Source organism: Vicugna pacos, chromosome 32 (assembly GCF_048564905.1).
Source record: "Vicugna pacos chromosome 32, VicPac4, whole genome shotgun sequence".
Classification (NCBI taxonomy): Eukaryota; Metazoa; Chordata; class Mammalia; order Artiodactyla; family Camelidae; genus Vicugna; species Vicugna pacos.
In genome coordinates this window covers 8373871-8392630 of record NC_133018.1, presented here as the reverse complement: position 1 = coordinate 8392630, position 18760 = coordinate 8373871, and positions in this window count along the sequence as shown.

Here is an 18760-nt window from a genome sequence, read left to right as displayed (position 1 = left end):
CAGGTCCTCACAGATGGAAGGTAGATGTTTGTCCGGAATTGGAGGCTCAGGGGTCCCAAGTCCGGCTTCTAACCCTTGACATCCAAGGAAGAAAGAATAGTAAAAATAAACGGGCCACCATGTATTAATAGCACGCCTTGTACCAGCCCACCCCCACCTTCCAGCACCACCCTGAGGAAGGGAAGTCTATCGTGCCCATTTTGCAGATGAGGAACCCTCAGTCTCAGAGAAGTTAAGTCCTTGGACCAAAGTGGCACAGTTTTCTCCCAGCCCGGAGGAAATGTGCCAGATCGGACACCCCTTCCTCACTGCACCTGTTTGTTGAGTATTTAGTACATACAGGTCTCTGATCTAAACACGGGAAGCAGATGGTAAACAAGTAAACCCACAAAGAAGCAGGGTGGTTTCAGGTTGTGCAGGGGGTTTGTAATCACGAGTGTCGGTGGTGGGTGTGTGTGATATCTTGCAAAGGTGGGCTGGGGCTGGGCTTAGAAGGTGACCTTTGAGCTGAGCCCTGGGTAGTGAGGGGGAGCAGGCTGCACAGGGGTGTGTTGGAAGAGGGTTCTGGGAAGGAGGACTGGGCTTGGGAGTGAAGATGGGAGTACAGGAGGCTGGGAAGCTGGGACGAGCCTCCACATGGGGCTCTGAGGCCAGGGAAGGAGTTTGATCTTTTTCTTGGTGCAGCTGGAGGCCGCTGTTTGACACTTTAAGGACCTCTCTGACCTCCTTGTACAGCCTGGAGCATCAGGACCCAGGAACAGGAGCACAGAAGCCTCCTCAGCCTTGGAGGCACCGAGAAAAGACAGGCTGGCACAGTGGAGTTGGGGAGAGGAAGTGGAGAGAGATGAGGAAGGGAGGGGAGCCCGGTCATCCAGGGGCTGCGGTGAGGCACCAGCGCGATCCGTGCGCCAGGTTCCCTGGGGAGCTCAGAAAAGATGGGCTTTGACGCTGATCAGTCTAGATCCTGGGCCACACAGCCCCTCAGTTACTAACCAGCCAGGGGAGAGAGGAGAAGCCGCGAGGTGGTGACCCCTCAGGCACGAGGGGCATGTGGGAGGGTGGGTGCTCTGGGCAGTGCTGTCTGGGGTCTGGCGCGTCTGCGGGGAGAGCGGGGCATTTAAGGGAACTGATTTCTCTCTTCTCCCGGGGTGTCTCTCTCTCCCCCTCCTCCCTCTCCTCCCACCTCTGTCAACAACATGGATGAACCTCAAAACATGCTATACTGAGTGAAAGAGGCCAGATCAGAAAAACAGACTACACACTACATGATTCCACTTACATAAACTTGTAGAAAATGCAAACTAATGCATAATGACAGAAGGCACATCCGTGCAGCCTGAGGAAAGCTGGTGGGGCAGAGAGGGATGAATGGAAGGAATTCTAGAAGAATTCTCTCTTCCTCTTTCTCTCTCTCTCTCCCTCTCTCCGAAGCAGACCTTACAGACCGTGTGACAGATAACAGCAATTCTGTGGGAGCTGGGGGCAGACTCGCCTGGCGACTGAGAAGTGGGACTCACTAGTCATCACCCCCTGGGTTTGAGTCCCACTTCCACCACTTACTAGCTGGGTGACCCTGTACGCGTGACCTAACCTCTCTGAAACTCAGTTTAGCCTTCTGTAAAATAGGACGAAAACAGCATTGACCTCATAGGGTTTTTGTTTTTTACCGGCTTTATTGAGGAATAATTGGCACTTAATCGATTGCTCATGTTTAAAATGTATAATTTGTTAAAATATGTGTGTGTGTGTGTGTGTGTATATCTGAAAAGATCCCCATAACCAAGGTAATGAACACATCCAACTCCCTGAGAAGTTTTCGTGCCCTTTGTAAAAATTCCTCCCTCTCATCCTTTCCCACTTCCCCCATCTTCCCTAGAATACCACCGCCACTATATATTAGCTTGCATTTTCTAGAATTTTCTATAGATGGAATCATGTAGTGTGCACTCATTTTTTTTTCTTTTAATCTGGCTTCTTTCACTCAGTATCATGTTTTTCGACATTCATCCAGGTTGGTGTGGGTGTCAAGAGGCCATCCCTTTTTCTTGCCAAGCAGCATTCCGTTGCCTGAGTGCCCCACAGTTTGTTTATCCATTCATCTGCTGAGGGACAGTTGGGTCATTTCTAGTTTGGGACTGTTATGAGCAGAGCTGCCGTGGACATGTGTGCAGGACTTTATACGGACATGTTTTAATTTCCCTTAGGTAAACACATACGAGTGGAATTTCATAATCATATGGACGGTATTGGTTTACTTTTTTTAAAAAACTTCCTGTTTTCCAAAGTGGTGCCGTGTTATGTCCCATCACAGACATATGAGAGTTCCAGGTGCTCCCTGTCCTTGTCAACACTCGGCTGCTGTCGGCTTTTTAGCCATGGTAATAGATGTGTCAGAGTATCTCACTGTGATTTGAATTTGCATTTCCTTAATGACTACTATGTTGCGCGTCATTTCATGAGCTTCCTTGCCATCCATATATCTTTGGATGGCACAGTGTCTTGCCCACATTGGGGGTTGCTTGTTTTATTACTGTTGAGTTTGGAGAATTATTTATATATTCTGGGTATAATTCTTTATCAGATATGAGATCTGCAGATAGTTTCTGTGGCTTGCCTTCATTTTCTTAACAATATCTATCAAAGAGCAGAAATTCTTAATTTTAATGAGGTTCAGTGTATCAGTTTTCCCTTTGATGGGTATTTTTTTTCCTCACAAGTGATTCAGGTAATTCAGTTCCTAGCACATTAGCAAGCGCGTAATAAATGACAGACGTCATTGTTATTATTATGAAAGGGAAAAAGACAGCACACTGAGTGAGGCCCGGAGGCCCAGCGCCTCTGCACGCCTCTCCGTGTAGCCCAGCCAAGCTCTCCTCTCCTCTCTGAGCTTCAGTTTCCTCATGTGCGCAGGGTGGGGAGTTGCAAGGCTCAGTGATGTTTGAGAACCCTGTATCTTGGACAGATCAGAGTGTTAATGTTCTCTAAACGTTAGAAAGGAACATTGAGGGACAAGAGTTGGGGATTGGGAGCTAGGGATGGTGAGGGTCTTTTCTAGGGATCAGAAGTCCTGCCTCCCTTTTGAACTAAAAGCTTCCTGCAGGTGATTTCAGATCCTCTGCAGGCACTTGGGAGATGCTAGTGTGGGGGGCGTGGGAGAACCTCTCACCTCGTGCTTCCTAGAACTGCTCAGATACTGGGATTATGCAGGTGGGGGAAGTAAGGCTCAGAGAAACATGACTAAGAAGTGGTGGAGCCAGAATTTGAACCCCAAAGCACATGTTCCCTTGGCTCCAACCAGGCTGGACCCTGGAGGAGGGAAATGACGGGGCAGGCAGAGAGAGAGGAACTTCAGCCAAAGAAATGTTCCCTCTGAAAGTCACAGTGCATTCCCTCCCAAGCAGCTGCGAGTAAAAAATAGAGTGGGTCAGAATTAGCAGACCTTTTTTTTCCCTCCTTTTTAATTTATAGCTTGTTAGTTGACAGGCTCTTTGGGAGAATGTCTTGCTCTCTGGCTTGGCAGCAGAGTCAATGACAAAGTACTGACAGCGCAGAGCAGCCTTCCTCCTCCATGGCAGGTCATGACTGGGGGCGGAGCTCATCTGTATACTTGGGCATGTCGGCCATGGTGGTCCTTACACAGGCGTCCTCCAGGTTCCAGAAGGCAGGGAAACCCACTGTGGGCTTGATGGCTGCAATAGTCCTGTTCCTGATGTTCATTTCCCCAAAGCATTTAGTCAACTACTCACTATTCTCCAGGAACCAGAGAAATAAAGGCAATTAGGACACAGCCCTTGTCCTCAGGGTGGAGGGGAGATAGTCACATACACAAATAATTACAGGATGGTGTAATGGAAATTGCAGCAGCAGGGAACAGGAAGACTGAGCCTGGGTTGGGGCATCAGGGAAGGCTACCCGGAGGAGGTGATGTTTAAGCTGGGTTTTGAAGGATGAGTAGGAGTTCAACAGGGTTGAGATACCCACAGTGCCTGATACTTGGGGATGTTCAGTAAGTGTTTCTGTCCTGTTCTGTTTTCTAGTAGTTTCTCAGCTGTTGCTCTTATGTGCTTTGCCAGATTAAGAACTTAACGTTTCTTTGCCATCTCTCATTTCCAACAGCAGTGGCCGCAGGACCTGACACACAGAGCAGAGTTTCTCACTCTCAGCCCTATTAGCATTTTGGGTTAGATAAATCTTTGTCTGGGGCAAGAAGGATGGGTAGGGGTATGTCCTATGCATTATAAGATATTTAACAGCATCCCTGGCCCCTCTACCACTGGGTGCTGGTAGCACAGCTCTCCCTCCCCTCACCACAGTCGTGACAAACAAAAAAATTCACCAGATATTGCCAGATGTTCCCTGGAGGCAAAATCACACTTGGTTCAGAATCATGGTCATGGACTGTCCATGCAGTCATTCATTCATTTAATTTTTCATTCATGCATTCAACAGACATTTACTGAATATCTACCATGGCCAGGCTCTTTGGCAGGTGGGAGGAACACAGGGACATGTAAGACACAGTCACAGACACTGTCCTCAGGGAGTTGCCAGACCAGAGAGGAAGAGAGGTCAACCAATGAGCTACTAGAGGGGTATAGAGGCTGTGGGAGTGTGATGGGGTGTATTCTAGGAAGGCTCCCTGGAAGAGGTAACATTTGTGCTGAGTATTAAAAATAAATCGAAATTAGCCAGGTGAGAGGGAGAGAAGGCATTCTAAACCAAGAAAATGGGTGAAGCAAAGCCCTCGAGGATGGGCAAACCTGGTCCTTGCAGGGGAGACCAGCAGTTTTGCATACCTGGGGCATCACTCTCGAGGGCGGCCAGAAGACTAGAACAGAAAGCCTCCTGTGTCATTGCAAAGAATCTATACTGGGGGCTGTCTGGGAGCCACTGGAAGACTCGAAGCAGAGAAAGAAGGGACACAATCAGGTTAAGTAAGAGCGAGGCTCTCTGGTTGCAAAGCAGCAGAGAGGCCCCAGGAAACGGCACGAGACTTTGGCCTGGGCAATGCTCTCACAATGTCAGAGGTGCCTCCTGAACCTGCCCTCCCTGGGCCCTGCCCTCCAGGTTCCCTTCACAGAGATGTTTGGGTCCTCACCCCCATCTCTCAAGGATTCAGTCTCCATCTCATCCTGGCCCCCTTCCACCAAGGCCACCTTCCCGTCTGGTGGTTTCTTAGTGATGACAGTCCCTCCAGGTTGACTTGGGGACAAGTCTTCAGCTACCTCTGCCTTTAGACCTGTCCCTGAGCCCGATTATGTTGGGAGTTTGAAGAGAGACTGCGGTTCAGCACGTGGCTTTTTTCCAGAGACTCACAGCTGCCAGCCCATTAGGGCTCCAGAGCTGAACAGAGAGGCCGACCCTCTAATTGCTTGAGAACTTTGGTGTTATTGAAACCTCCTCATGCCTGAATGATGTATGGTCTTCCCAGTGTGGTTGGGCATTTCTGCAGCTCTCCAAAACAGGCGACTTTTTTTTTTAAACCGTTTACTTATGTATTTTTTGATCTGCCTGGGAAGGGAAACATTAAAAATTAGGAATGGGATTGGGGGTGAGGGGGGCAAACCTTTCCAGCCTGTGGACTTGATTAATTCCAGTTGTGACATTTATTTCAAAAGGGTCCCTCAGAAAGGTAGTTATAAACTAGACCACTGGTTCCCAGTCTGCGGTCCCCAGCCCCTTATGGTCTTTGAAAGGGGGAGGGTCTGAGAAAGAAGGTGAGGGTTTTGAAAACCCTGCTGGGGATTCTATATTTAGCAAAACTGAGGCTGAATCTGCCAGCTCACAGGTCAGGTCGTTCTAGCTTAACATTTGTCAATACTGCCTGCAGGATGACATCCTGACTTTGACCTCGGAGGCTCAGCTTGACATGAGCACTGCCAGCCTCCAGGACCTCACTGTCACCATGTCCCTCCAGCTTACCCTGCTCTCTTCTCTGGCCCCGCAGAAGCCCGCACACCCCAGCTCCCTCATACACACTGCCTCCCAATACACACCAGCCCCCCAATACACACCAACACCCACTAAACACCAACTCCCATACACACTGGACCCCCATACACACCAGACCCCCATACACACCATCTTCTCTCAATACAGGTTCCACCTGAGACCCTTCCCTGCTGCCCCTTCATCATACTGAGCCCCCTCCCCCCAGTACTCAGCTCACCATCCCACCTCCCAGAAGCTGCCGCTGAACATGCAGGCTTCCCAGACCTGTGTTCCAGGGAACCTCGAGGTAGTGGGATCTTGAGTTTACACAGACCTGGCTTCAAATCCCAGTTCAGCCACTTCCTTGAGGTGTGAATTCATCTCTCTGAGCCTCCGAGTTCCCACGTGTCAGACAAGGACAACCAGTTCCTACCTCAAAGGGGCATCACAGGGATCGTATAGAATCATCACCGTGAAGCTCTTGGCGCTGACTTGCCTCCGAGAGTCCTCTCCTGTCAGCTGTACCTTCCTTCCTGTCTTCATTTACATGTCTGCTTTGCCTGCAGCGTCTCCAAGGGGTCAGGGACCAGGTCTGGGGCCCCTTATCCTCAGAGGCTGGTGCAATGCCTCGCAAAGAGGAGACTCCCAATAAACGTTTGCGTGAAGGTGTCCAGAGGCGTCAGAGAGGGGGCTGGAACCACTTAGCAGCTGGGTGAACCCGCCAGGTTACTTTCTCTCTGTGTGCCTCAGTTTTCTCCTCTTTAAAATGGGTATCATGATAGTACCTACCTTGCAAGGTTGCTGGAAGGATGGACTGAATTAATACATGTAAAGCACTTAGCAGAAAGCAAACACTATTTAAGTGTTACTCTTATCATTTGCTTAACAAAACCCAGAAACTGAATGATTTATTACTTCGCCAAAGCACTGTGGAAGACAAAACACATTTCATAGTATACAGTGGGGGGTGGTATGGGGTGCTGTTAATGATAAAATTATTGTGGCTACTGAGGTGGTCCCATCTCCCCCCGAGCCCATCCCACCCACTCCCAGGCCTCCAAGCCAGTGACTGCGGCGAATAATGATCTGGGTGGTTTTTTTTTTTCATCAGCAGAGTGCGGGTGTGCTATTTCACACACCGGCTGCTGAAGTGTATACCTAGTTACAGCTGGCTGCCTTGGATGATTGGTTGAGGGGGCCCAGTTCCTTTTTGTCCCCAATCAATCTGGAAACTGAACAGCGGCCAGAATATTCATTTTCCACCATCGGTCTGGTCAGCGGCCTGGGATTATTCTTGATGGAGGAGGTGCTGGACCCAAAGGGGCTGGGAGAGGGTACAAAAGCTGCAGTCTTCCCCACACCCCAGGGCGGTTGGTAGATGGACAGAGGCAGGGGCTTGAGCAAACCGTGTCCCCATTATTAAGGGGCAGGCACCGGTCAAAGGGGCAGGCGGGCTACGGTGGCGTAGGTGTGGCTCTGGGCCCCATCCTGTTGATGGCAAAGTAGTATCTTTGACACAAGGTAGCCCCAGGTGACGCCCAGGCGTGGAGGCGGGGATTTCATAGGCACCTGCTGCGAGCTTGAGCTTCCGTTGGGCGAAACCCTCGTGAGAGGAAACACACAAGGGAGCATAAGAGCTAAAAATGCGACTTCCATCTGGAAGAATGGAAAAGGCGGGGAACCCTGTTGATGTAGATGGCCCTGTGACAAGACGGTATTCATTCAGTGCTCCTTCGTTCACTTCGAAACCTAGCATCTTGCGATGAGGCAGGCATGGTTCTGATGACTTGCAGACGCCAGAGGGGAGTGAAACTCCCCCGGGAGCAGCAGCGTGAGAGGCAAGACCATGGAAGTGCTTGCACAACAACTGCAACAGTCATTGCGACAAGAGTCACCGTGGCTGCCCTTCAGGTGCTGATGGTGAGCCGGGCTCCGCACACTTTTTTTTTTTTCAATTTATTCTCACAAGAGCTCTGTGAAATAGGTCCTGTTTTTACTGTGGATTTGCAGATGGCGGGCCTGAAGCTCTAAGAGGGGTTAGTCGCTTGATTGAGGCCGGGGCAGTCCAGAAGGAATCACAAGTCCAGCCAGCCCCATCTGACCCCAAACCCTGCCGCAAACCACTCGGCGAGCCTGCCTCTCAAAACAACCAGCGCAGAGGTCTGGTTTTGCTTTCGGAACACGTAGTTTTAACTGCTGAATAGGAACTGCAGGAAGGACCCTGCTCCCAGCTTGGGGGTGAACCCTGGGCAATGACTCCCCCCCATCTCCCCAGCACACACTGTAGTGTCTTGCACATAGTAGGTGGGCACCAAGAAGTTACTGGGTGAACAAGTTCATTCCTTCGAAACACCGTCTTTCTGAGCACCGTCAGGCGGGTGTCGTCTGCCCCCGATTTCTGTAATGTTGTTCACAAAGCATCATTTTATCCATCAAATCCTTGAAGAGGGACCATGCTAATCCTCACTTTATAGAGGAGGGAACGGAGGCTAGTGAGAAGCAGGCTTGAATCCAAGCCCCCAAGGACTTCAAAGCTCAAGTTCTTTGGCTTTGCATCCACGAGGGGCATGAATACAAGACCCAGCCCCCAGCCCTGTCCAGCTCCATAAGCTGCTGCTTCTTCAGATCCAAGGGGCAGTTCATCCTGCTCAGGTACCTTAACGTGGAACCACCTTGGTGCTCTGACACCCTGGGCCACTGGGGTCATTAAACATTCTCTCTTGTCACTTTCCACGCTGAGGAAATGCATCTTAAACCTGCTGGCGTGACCTTGGGCTGCTGCACACAGACCTAAGCTGGAAGCCACTCATTTCAGTGTCATTCTCTTCCCTCTCTGACCTCCGACAGCACCCCCTCGGGCCCCCACCTGCCACTCAGCCTTGGCTTAACTTAGGGAGGTTGGGTTCCCTCCACCCGCCTGGGAGTGGAGCTTCTTGAGCTTCTTGATACTCAAATATCATTGAATCATGGGATTTATTTGACTCCTTCCTTTATTGTTCACTTGTGTCTCCCAGGTGCTGTTTCTCCCCCTGGCAGGGCTAAATCTCCTGCTGTAGCCCTCACTGCGCCTTTCCCAGGGCTGGGCCCAGAGGAGATGCATGAGAAATCTATCCGGTTGACCCCTGCACCTTCTCTCATGCTGTTCCCCCTGCTCATGCTGTTCCCTCTGTCTCCTGCGCTGTCTCCCCTTCTTTCACGTTTGACTCCAACCAAACAACCTCTCCTCCGTGGTGGAAGGGAAGCCCTGCTTATCAGGGGCCTCCTGTGTTCAGGCGCCTGGTGCACAGGGCTGGCCCTGCGAAGCTGACTCGGAATTCAGACACAAGGTGACATGGAATCAGCCCTGCCTCTCGTCAGCTGTGTGAATGCGGGCTGTTGCCTCGTCTCCCTGAGCTCCACTGAATGCAGTGATAATGGTACCTGCCTGACTTGGTTGTTGGAAGGACTGGGAAGGGAATTCATTCAAAAGCATCTGATCCTATGCCTGGCAGATGGCAGACACTTAATGCAATGTGAAAACGCTTCACTCTGTGCAATTTAAATAATAACTTATACACTGTCCCTTCCAGGGCCACTGCTATGTCAGGGGCACTAGGCTGAGTATTCCAGGCGCATCATTTATTCAAGAGGAATTGGGCACTTACTATGGGCCGGGTACTTGGAGTTCATCAGTGAGAGAAAAACACGGAGGATAAATTCTCACCCTCAAGGAGCTGGGAGGTGGGCAGGGAAGGCCTCGTGAAGATGTGATGTTTGATGTCCCGGTCCACCGATTCCCCAGCTCAAAGGACTGAGCCAGATGCAGACAGGGAAGGGTGACCTGCTATGGGTGTCCAAGCTCCCTCGTGACGGAGTGAGTCACATGGACACTTTAGAGAAGAGCATCCCCGCCTGTTCATTCGTTCGTTTCATCCCCACGAGATGCGTCGGGGTGTTACGATCCCCATTTGAGAGGTGATGAGACCAACACCCAGAGAGGCTGATGGCACATGTGAGGATCGCAGAGCCAGCAGGGGACATCCCTGGCTTGCTGCAAGTCAAAATATAAGACCTTGTTAGGATCCAGAGGCTGGTGGGCCAGATGACAAAGGGTGGCACACTCTTGCACCCCTCCTGTTGCTGGCCCAGCCCGTTTCTAGGCCGCCTGTCGGCTCTGCCTCCGGGAACCTGGTGTGGATCGTGTCCCACGCACGTGGCCGTGTCTCATGCCCTCCAAGGGGCCCAGCACTGGGTGGAGGAGAAAGAAAGGGAAGCCTCATCTTCTTGTTCTGGGCTTGCCTCCTCCGTCTTGGAAAGCGAGTCTCAGAACATCTGCTCAGCCAAGCCCCGGCATATTAAACAGCCGCCGAAAATGTATTGTTGCCTCCTTCAACACATAGCAATTACACGGCGTGTTTTGCTCATTAGCCAGAAATTGACACAGAGGCAGTCCTGCTTTTTAAATTACCGCTAATCTTCCCGCACCTGCTTGGGAAAAAGGCAGGAGGAGAGAAAAAAAAAAAAAGGTCGGTGATAACCATTTCATGATATTTTAAAAACAAACAGTTCTAAAACGCCCTTAAAAATAGCTTTTGGGGCTTTTGGGCTTCTGTCTTATTTTAGAAGGCAGCCCTTTGCCTCATGCCACAGGCTGGCATTACTGTCTGTCCACGTCACAGCCTCCAGTGCCACATGTGTCCCGGCATGAGGAACAAGGGAGGCCTGGGGTACGAACCTGGCTTCCTTGAGGTTATTAACAATGAGATGCTGAGTGTTAAGGGACTTGGTGCACGTCAGTGAGAACAGTCATTCCTAAGAGGCTCATAGAATACTGACTTTTGGGAGAGGTGATAAGGGAACACAGATGCCTTCACAGGTGTCCCCATGGCTCAGAGAGAGGGGGGAACCACTTGCCCACATCACACAGCTCTCCCTGAAGCTGGCATTCAGACTTACTGGCCAAACTGACAGCTAGGACCACAGTGCCCCGTTTCCCACTCCTGTCTCAGTCCATGGGGCCACATGCCATGTGCAGCACCTCCCTGCACACAGTAGGCACTCAATAACCACGACCTAGCTCTGCCTCCTGAGGCTCTCCTGCGCTGATACTCTCCGGGCCTTGGATCTGTCTCATTCTATAGGGGGCAGGCTGCGTGAGGTTCAAGCCCCTCTTTGGTTGGGTGATCTTGGGCAAACCTCTGTACCTCTCTTTTGCTTCCTCCTTTGGAAAATTGAGATATTGATGATATTGATGATAAATGCTCCTTCAGCTTGTTGGCTGATTGGTGAGAGCCAGGTGCGATCATGAGGCCGAAAGTGCTCAAGGAACTGGCAAAGTGGTCCGGGAATCACGGCTGTTACTCTGAGGTTGATCACTCCTTGGAGGAGGTGCTGGGGCACAGTCTTGGGTTAATGAGAAACTTAAGGAGAGCTTAGCACAGGACTTGGTTCTCAGTTGAGACTCACCCCATGAATTCATTCATTCATCTGAAAAAGGACTGATACAGCGCCTAGTCTTGCCAGACCATGGATGCTGGGGATTCCAGGGGCTGAGGGTGCAGAAGGGAATGGTCTTGTCCTTAGAAAGGTGATGCTCTAGAGAGAGAGAGGGTATCAGTGCCCAGGGATGCTGTCACAAAGAACCACAAGCCGGGGATGCTTACGACAACAGAAATGTCTTCTCTCACAGTTCTGGAGGCCAGATGTCTGACATCAAGGTGTCGGCAAGGTCGATCCCTTCTGGAGGCTCCAAGGAAAATCTGTGCCACGCTTCTGTCCTGGCTTCTGGTGGTCACTGGCAACCCTCAGTGTCCCTGGCTTGGAGATACATCACTCCACTCTGCCTCTGTCGTCACCTGGCATTCTCACCTCTATGTCTGTGTCCAAATTCCTCTCTTCTTATGAGGGCATCAGTTATTGAATGAGGATCCTTCCTAATACAGTCTGACTTCATCGTAGCTTGATGACTTCTGCAGAGACCTTGTGTCCAAATAAGGCCACATTCACCAGGGTCACCAGGGGTTAAGACTTGAGCATATCTTTTTGGTGGAGACCATTTGACCCACTATAAGGAGACAGAAGGTAAACAAACATGCATAGAATACAGCAGAGAGTATTGGGTTCCGCCCCTTACTTGAAGACGATTAAGAAGCAGGGGGAGGATTTCAGGTAAGGGATGATCAGAGCAAGCCTCTGGGAGAAGGTGACACTGAGTGGGGAAAGAGCAGATGAATGAGATGCGGATATCGGAGGGAACAGCATTAAGATTGAGAAAAGAGCAAGTGCAAAGGCCCTGAGGCAGGACCATGCTCAGGATGTGCAAGGGGGCCAGGGTGCTGGAGCTGAATGAGTGAGGAGGCGGAGGTAATGTGGACTAGATAGGGCAGCCTATCATCTCAGAGACTGAGGGCTTCAGCTGTTACTTAGAAAGAGAGGGAAACATTTGGAGGGTTTTGAGCCATGGTGTGACCTTGTTGTGGCTGAGGCTTTGTAAGCATCACTCCAGCGGATTCATGGAGAACAGCGCAAAGGGGCCAAGGACAGTAACAGGACGACTAAGAGAAGATGTGAGAGCACTGAAGTTCATCAAAGAACGGGGCCTGGTAATTCTGTTTAACCCATTAAACCCCCCAAAGAAGAAAAATCAGCAGAGTGTCCCATCACCCCAGTGGCGGGCGAGTAGAAGCTGTGAACCTGGCCCTACCATTAGCTGGCTTCAGGGGCCCTGGAATAAGGGAGAATCACAGTAAATCATCATTTATTTGATGCAAATAAATCTGAGATATATTTGCTTCTTAAGCACCTCGGGGTGCTAAGGTCTAGTCACTGGGGGCCCAGGGATGAAGACTACAGGTTCCATAAACTCAAAGGCCTTACAGAGGAAAGGGAAAGGTGTTTCGTACACATGCAGCTCACCCCAGTGAACTCTAGAATAGAGAGACATTTGTTGTTAAAAGGGGCATCTGGGAGGCCTTACTGGAGGAGGTGGCGACTGAGCTGAGCCTTCTAAGAATGAGGAGGATTTGGGCAGAGAGATTTGGGGGTGTAGACCTGCCCAGTCTTGGAGGAAGAATTTTGAGGAAGGATGTTGAACTTAAATTTATCTCATGGACAACTGATGCAGAGAAAATTCTCACTTTTCATTCCTTCCTCATTCTTTCTCCTTCCTGAGTGCCTACTGTGAGCCTGGAGTTGCACTAGGCACCAGGGAAGCAACGATGAACAAGACAGACCTGGGGGCCTCTTAGAGCCTACGAACTGGTGGGGTAGCAAAACTTTAGTGCTCACATGCAGCTCTATTATGGAGAAGGGGGACAATTTTAAATTTCAGAACAAAGAGTTTGTTTGCTCCTTCAGCTACTGGAAAGCCAACACAGGATTTAAGCAGAGGAGTGACATAATTTGAACTGGGCAGTAGATAATCATTTGAGCAGCAGGTGTAGGATGGATTTGAAGGAGGCCAGAGGCAGAGAGGCGAGTGTGCATCAAAGGAAGACCTGCCTTTGTACCCTGCCTTTATCTGGGCTCTCTGGTCAACCTTGCCCCTGTGTGGTGGGGAAGTGGGGGGTGGAGCGTCAGAGGAGGGAGAATGGGCTGCAGGTCTGGGAAGGGATGAAGGGTTTCCATGGCAACCTTTGCTTGCCCGTAGCTAAGGTAGCTCTGCAAATTCCCCAGGCACCGTTCCCGTGGACCTTGAAGCCAGCATCCCTGGCAGCTGAAAGCGTAGCTTTAGAAAGACCGGAATGCAGTAGAAATGGGAAAGGAGAGGGAGAGAGAGTTGGGGCAAAACTGTTCTGCTGGAACCAGGGTGCAGGCTCCCAGGCAGCCCTTGAAATGCCCCCGTACCTCTTCTGCAGGCTTTTCCTCCCTCCTCCAGGCAGGGATTCTTCTGAGCCTGTCTTTGCCCCTTGGCTTACATCCTACACCATGGGGGCTCAGGACATCTGGGAAATGGGCTGACGATGCCTCCTTTCAGGGGTCTTGTGATGATTTGCAATACTGTCTGCCAAGGTGCCGACACAATGCCTGGCTCAGGAGAAGCAGCCCAGAATCCTGACGGTTATTGTTTTCTTTGGCATTGTTGTTAAAGGATCCTGGCCTGGGTGCTGGGAGGCCAGGTCCTTCTCCCAAGCCAGCGCTGTCTGGAGTGTGACCTTGAGAGAGTCACTTCCCTTCCCCTGGTTCCCCTGTCCTGGGCCGCGTGGGGATGCTGGCCCCTTTCCTAAGTGCTGCAAGCTCTTTCGCCTGATTACGATTAGTGTTGTTGTTGCTGAAATTGTTACAATTATTACTGTGTTATTGTTATTGGTAGTACTGTTACTATAACTCCTGTTCTCTTGGTTCCTGCTGCAAAGGGCAAAAATCATATAAATAGTCCACTTAGCGGACAATGTGAAATTGTTATACCAAAGCAGGCAATGCAATACCCTCTCCTCTCCCCTTTTTGAGACATAGTTATAGGAAGAGAGCTCATGGAAGTGAAATACTGTATCATGCATACTTCAAGGCAGGCTTGCTTGTAGGTGTTGAGGCGAGGTAGGCAGGTTAATCCTTAAATGTTCTTTTGTCTTAGTTTTAATAATTGACCGGAATCTCCTGTCCCCGAGTTCCCACGGTAGGTCTGGGTTGTCTGTCCATTTCTAAACTAGGTGATTCCACGGGGAGGGTATAGCTCACGTGGTAGAGCCCATGCTTAGCATGTATGAGGTCCTGGGTTCAATCCCCAGTGCCTCCTCTAAAAATAAATAAACCTAATTACCTCCCCCAGCCAAAAAATAATTACTTAAACTAGGTGATTTCAGATTAATTGAGAATGCTGAGCTCAGACCCTTATAAGGCACGGCCCCTCCTCTTGGAGGAAAGCCCATTCAGAGACCAGATTTAGTTCACTGTACTCCTAACCCTAACCCAACGTGGCACACAGCATGGAAGGAAGAAGGGGAGAGAAGGAGGGGTGAGCACCGCTTTCTGAGCCATTAATCTGGAGAAGAAGGTAGAAACAAACCCTCTCTATCTCTGACATCAGTTTTCCCCGCTCTAGCCCCAATCTTTCTCTCTTCTCTTTTACCCACCAATGCCCATAGGAAGAAAAAATATATATTTCTAAAATGCAAAAGCCTCAGAGTTTCAGACCTGCTGGTGCTCCTCCTCACAACAGAGTCAGTTAACAACTCACCACATTTCTCCTGGGTTGTCGTTAATTGAATTAAATGAGATAATATGGGTTGGGTACTTAGCACTGCGCCTGGAAATGTTTATTGCACAGAATGGAATCCTCAACGGGCAGCAACGATTCGTGTGGTGGTTGCCACTCTTAATTGGGGTTATTAATAACCCCCTTCATTAGCACAGCACGTTGGGACTCCCAGCCCCTTTCCCAGCGCATTTCGTGATGACGCTGTCTGGGTCTCAGTCTTCCATCAGGCGGATGGGGAGACAGCGCAAACTGTGTGAAATTGTCCAGAGGCCGTTCAGACATGGTGCTACGTGCAAGGGCAAGACCCAGGTAAATGAGGGCCATCAGCAGGGCGGCGAGCTCCCAGGTGTGTTCTTAGTGGACTAGCTGAAAGCACAGACTTGGGCTTCACAGAATCTGGGTTTACATCTGAGCTCCTCCACTTCCTCAGACAAGTCAGTCTCTCTCTCCTGGGTTAATAACACCCCCTCCAAATTCACGTCTCCCTGGCATCTCCAAGTGTAACCTGACTTGGATATTTGGGTCTCTGGAAATGTAATGGGCTAAGCTGAGGTCGTATCAGATTAGGGTGGGCTCTGAAGACGTGCGTCCTCCTAAGAGGGGCATGTGAAGTTGCAGAGGAGACACCCTCCGGGAAGAACACCTGATAAGGAAGGAGGCAGAGACTGGAGCGGTACAGGACAAGCCCAGGAAAGCCAAGGATGGCTGGGAGCTACCAGGAGCTGGTGGCAGCAAGGAAGGAGTCTCTCCCAGAGCCTTCAGAGGGTGCACAGCCCTGCAGACACCACCTCCAAGGGTGGTCTGCAGACCAGCAGCAACAGCATCCGCTGGGAAGTAGTTAGAAATGCAGAATCTGGGACCCCATCTCAGACCTACAGAATCAGAATCTGCATTTAACATGATCCCCAGGTGACTCGCGTACTCACATGGAAGTTTAAGAAACACTGGGCTGGAGAACAAGAAAGAGGAAAGGGTTGGGGAGAAAAGAACCCTGCTGTTGAGTTTGTTTTTAGCGATTTGTGTACTTACTTGTGGTTTCACGTCTGAAGGTCACACTCTGCCTGAGACCCTTGACAGACCTTTGGGCAGAAACATTCCTCACCCCCCAAGTATATCCGAGGGCCTGCAGGCAACGTTCTTGAAATTAACACAGCGATATTAATCATGATAGCAAACAGTCTAGAGCCCTAACTCTGGACCAGGCACTGTGCTAGGGGCTTAGGGAGAATGATCTCATGAATCCTCACTCCTACCTGGAAGGGTGAGTCTTATTAGTTGCCCTCATTTTATGGAGTTGGAATCGGAGGTGACGTGACTGGTAAATTACTTGTAAATTACAAGCTGGGCTTTGAACCAGGTCCTTCTGCTGCTCCATCTCCCTTTGCCCATCAGGTTGCCTGTCCTTACACATCAGAAGGTTGTCTCCAGCATAATCCTGGGTCCAGCTTCTGCCCCTGTGTGAAATACATCTGCTCACGATCCTTTCACCTGCTTTATTGTCATTGCGGTTGCTGTGTTTTGTTTGTTTGTTTGTTTTGATTTGTACCTCCCACCTCCCACTTACCTTGCCCTTTCCCAACATTCTCATCAATTTACATTAAAAATGGCAGAAGAATGAGGGAGGGTATAGCTCAAGTGGTAGAATGCGTGCTTAGCATGCCTGAGGTCCTGGGTTCAATCCCCAGTACCTCCAATAAGAATGATAAATAAACCTAATTACTTCCCCAACTGCCCCCAGAAGAGGCAGAAGAAAGGATATTCAAGCTCTTGCTCGTTTTTGGATCCATAGCTCATTGCTGGTGCACATTAGGCGTCCAGGAAATATTTGCTGAATTTGGTTTGTGTCTTTAGCTGAATTATTATTTGGTTCAGGATCATTAGTTCATTATTACTTGGTTGAACTATTTAGTTGGTTACGAACATTCTTAATGAGGACAGTATTGCCCCCGAGGGACAAAAATTAGTTCTTGGGTTCCTGTGTATGTATAAAGCACGGATCTACAGACAGTACGTAAAGAGATGTAGTCTAGCTGCTGGATGAAATTTTCATGGGAAAATTATCTTACTGGGATGGGTGGTAATGAAAAAGGAAAGATTTGATCAACACAGGTTTATGGTGTAATTTATTCGAAGTTATACTTTAAAAAATCTAGACCACAAAATGCAAATAGACAGAGTGCATAATTAAATAATTCACCAACATGAACCGCGAGTGGAAAGCCCGTGGGAAATGCTCATCCTTCTCAGAGGTCAAGTCAGTGCATCTGATGGTGTCCTTGAGGGACCACCTGACGCTGACTAAATTAGTTTAAAACGTTTAAACCAATAAGACGGGATGCTGGCAAGGTTATCGTAACATCGGTAAGCTCGGGTGTTTTGTAATTTGAAAGACCCCTTAGGAAAGCAGCGTGGCAATTCCGTTCAGCTAGAGCTGTTAAAAAAAAACTTCATGCCCCTTGACCAAAGAATTTCATTCCAGGGAATCAGTGCTTGGAAGTGGAGTTGATGGCAGCGGAAGCTGTTTGCCTAAAAATGCTCATTAGCCAAAGCCAGCGCTGAAAAAAGTAGAAGGACGGGAAAGAGAGGGACACATGTCCTCCGAAAACCAGCACGTGTGACGAAGCATCTAGCAGAGGGCCGAGCAGACAGTGGCTTCCCACGGGCCTCCCCTCCCACCTCGCAGTCAGGTGGGAAGAGCTCAGTATCTGTCCCACCTGGAGGGCTTTGGGAAGGAAGGTCAGTGTCAAGGGTCATAAGGAGGGAGGTCTGGAACACAACCCCAGCCAAGCTAAGACACTGGACGGCTGCCGAGGCCGTAGGGGCGCATCCTACACGTCTCTTTGTCAGTGGATGGGGGTCTCCAGGCTGTTTCCTGTCCTCAGAACTCTTACCTGGTCCTCCTAGCTCACTGTGGTGAGAAAGTCAGAGCTTCTGGTTTCTACAGTTACCTTGCGTTGGTTAAGAGGCCTTCCCTGAAGCGAGCTTGGATGCACTGTACAGAGCAGTACTGAAGAACTCTCTAGAATTCTCTCCCATGGCCCATTTTCCTCTAGCCTAGGGATATAAAGGCATTGTAAGGCATTGTCCATCTAAGGCCCAGGCATCTGCATTTACAAACTAGCTCTTTGTTCCTCCCAGGCGTCTGGTTAATGCTTTAGGAAGCCCATGCTAATCGCCTATAGCTTTCCCACCTGGGGAGGCCTTGAAGGCCTAGAGAGGGACCTAAAATCACTCTGATTGGTAAATAAATGTCAGACAGATTGTGATTTCAAGGTCCTGGGTTGAAATACTGCAGTTGAGACCAGTTTGAGAAATCACTGTTGACCACCGAGGATGACTTTTGCCAAGATAGCGGGAGTTAAGCTCGTCTCTGTCTTTTCCAGGTGATTTCACAATCCATCCAGGCCCACAACTGCTGGGAAAAGAATCCTAGGGCTGTCACTTGAGTGTCTACCAATTGCCAGCACAAAGGACCTTGCCTGGGGCATACAGGGGAGGATGACCTGGGGCGGATGTCCAAGCACCCTCACAGTATCCATTCAACACAAGGGCGGGTACAGCACTAGACACTGGAGTGCAGTGACAGCAAAGACAGACAGGGCCCCTGCCCTCGTGGAGTTGAGTGACAAGCAGTGACCACGTGATAAAAAATGT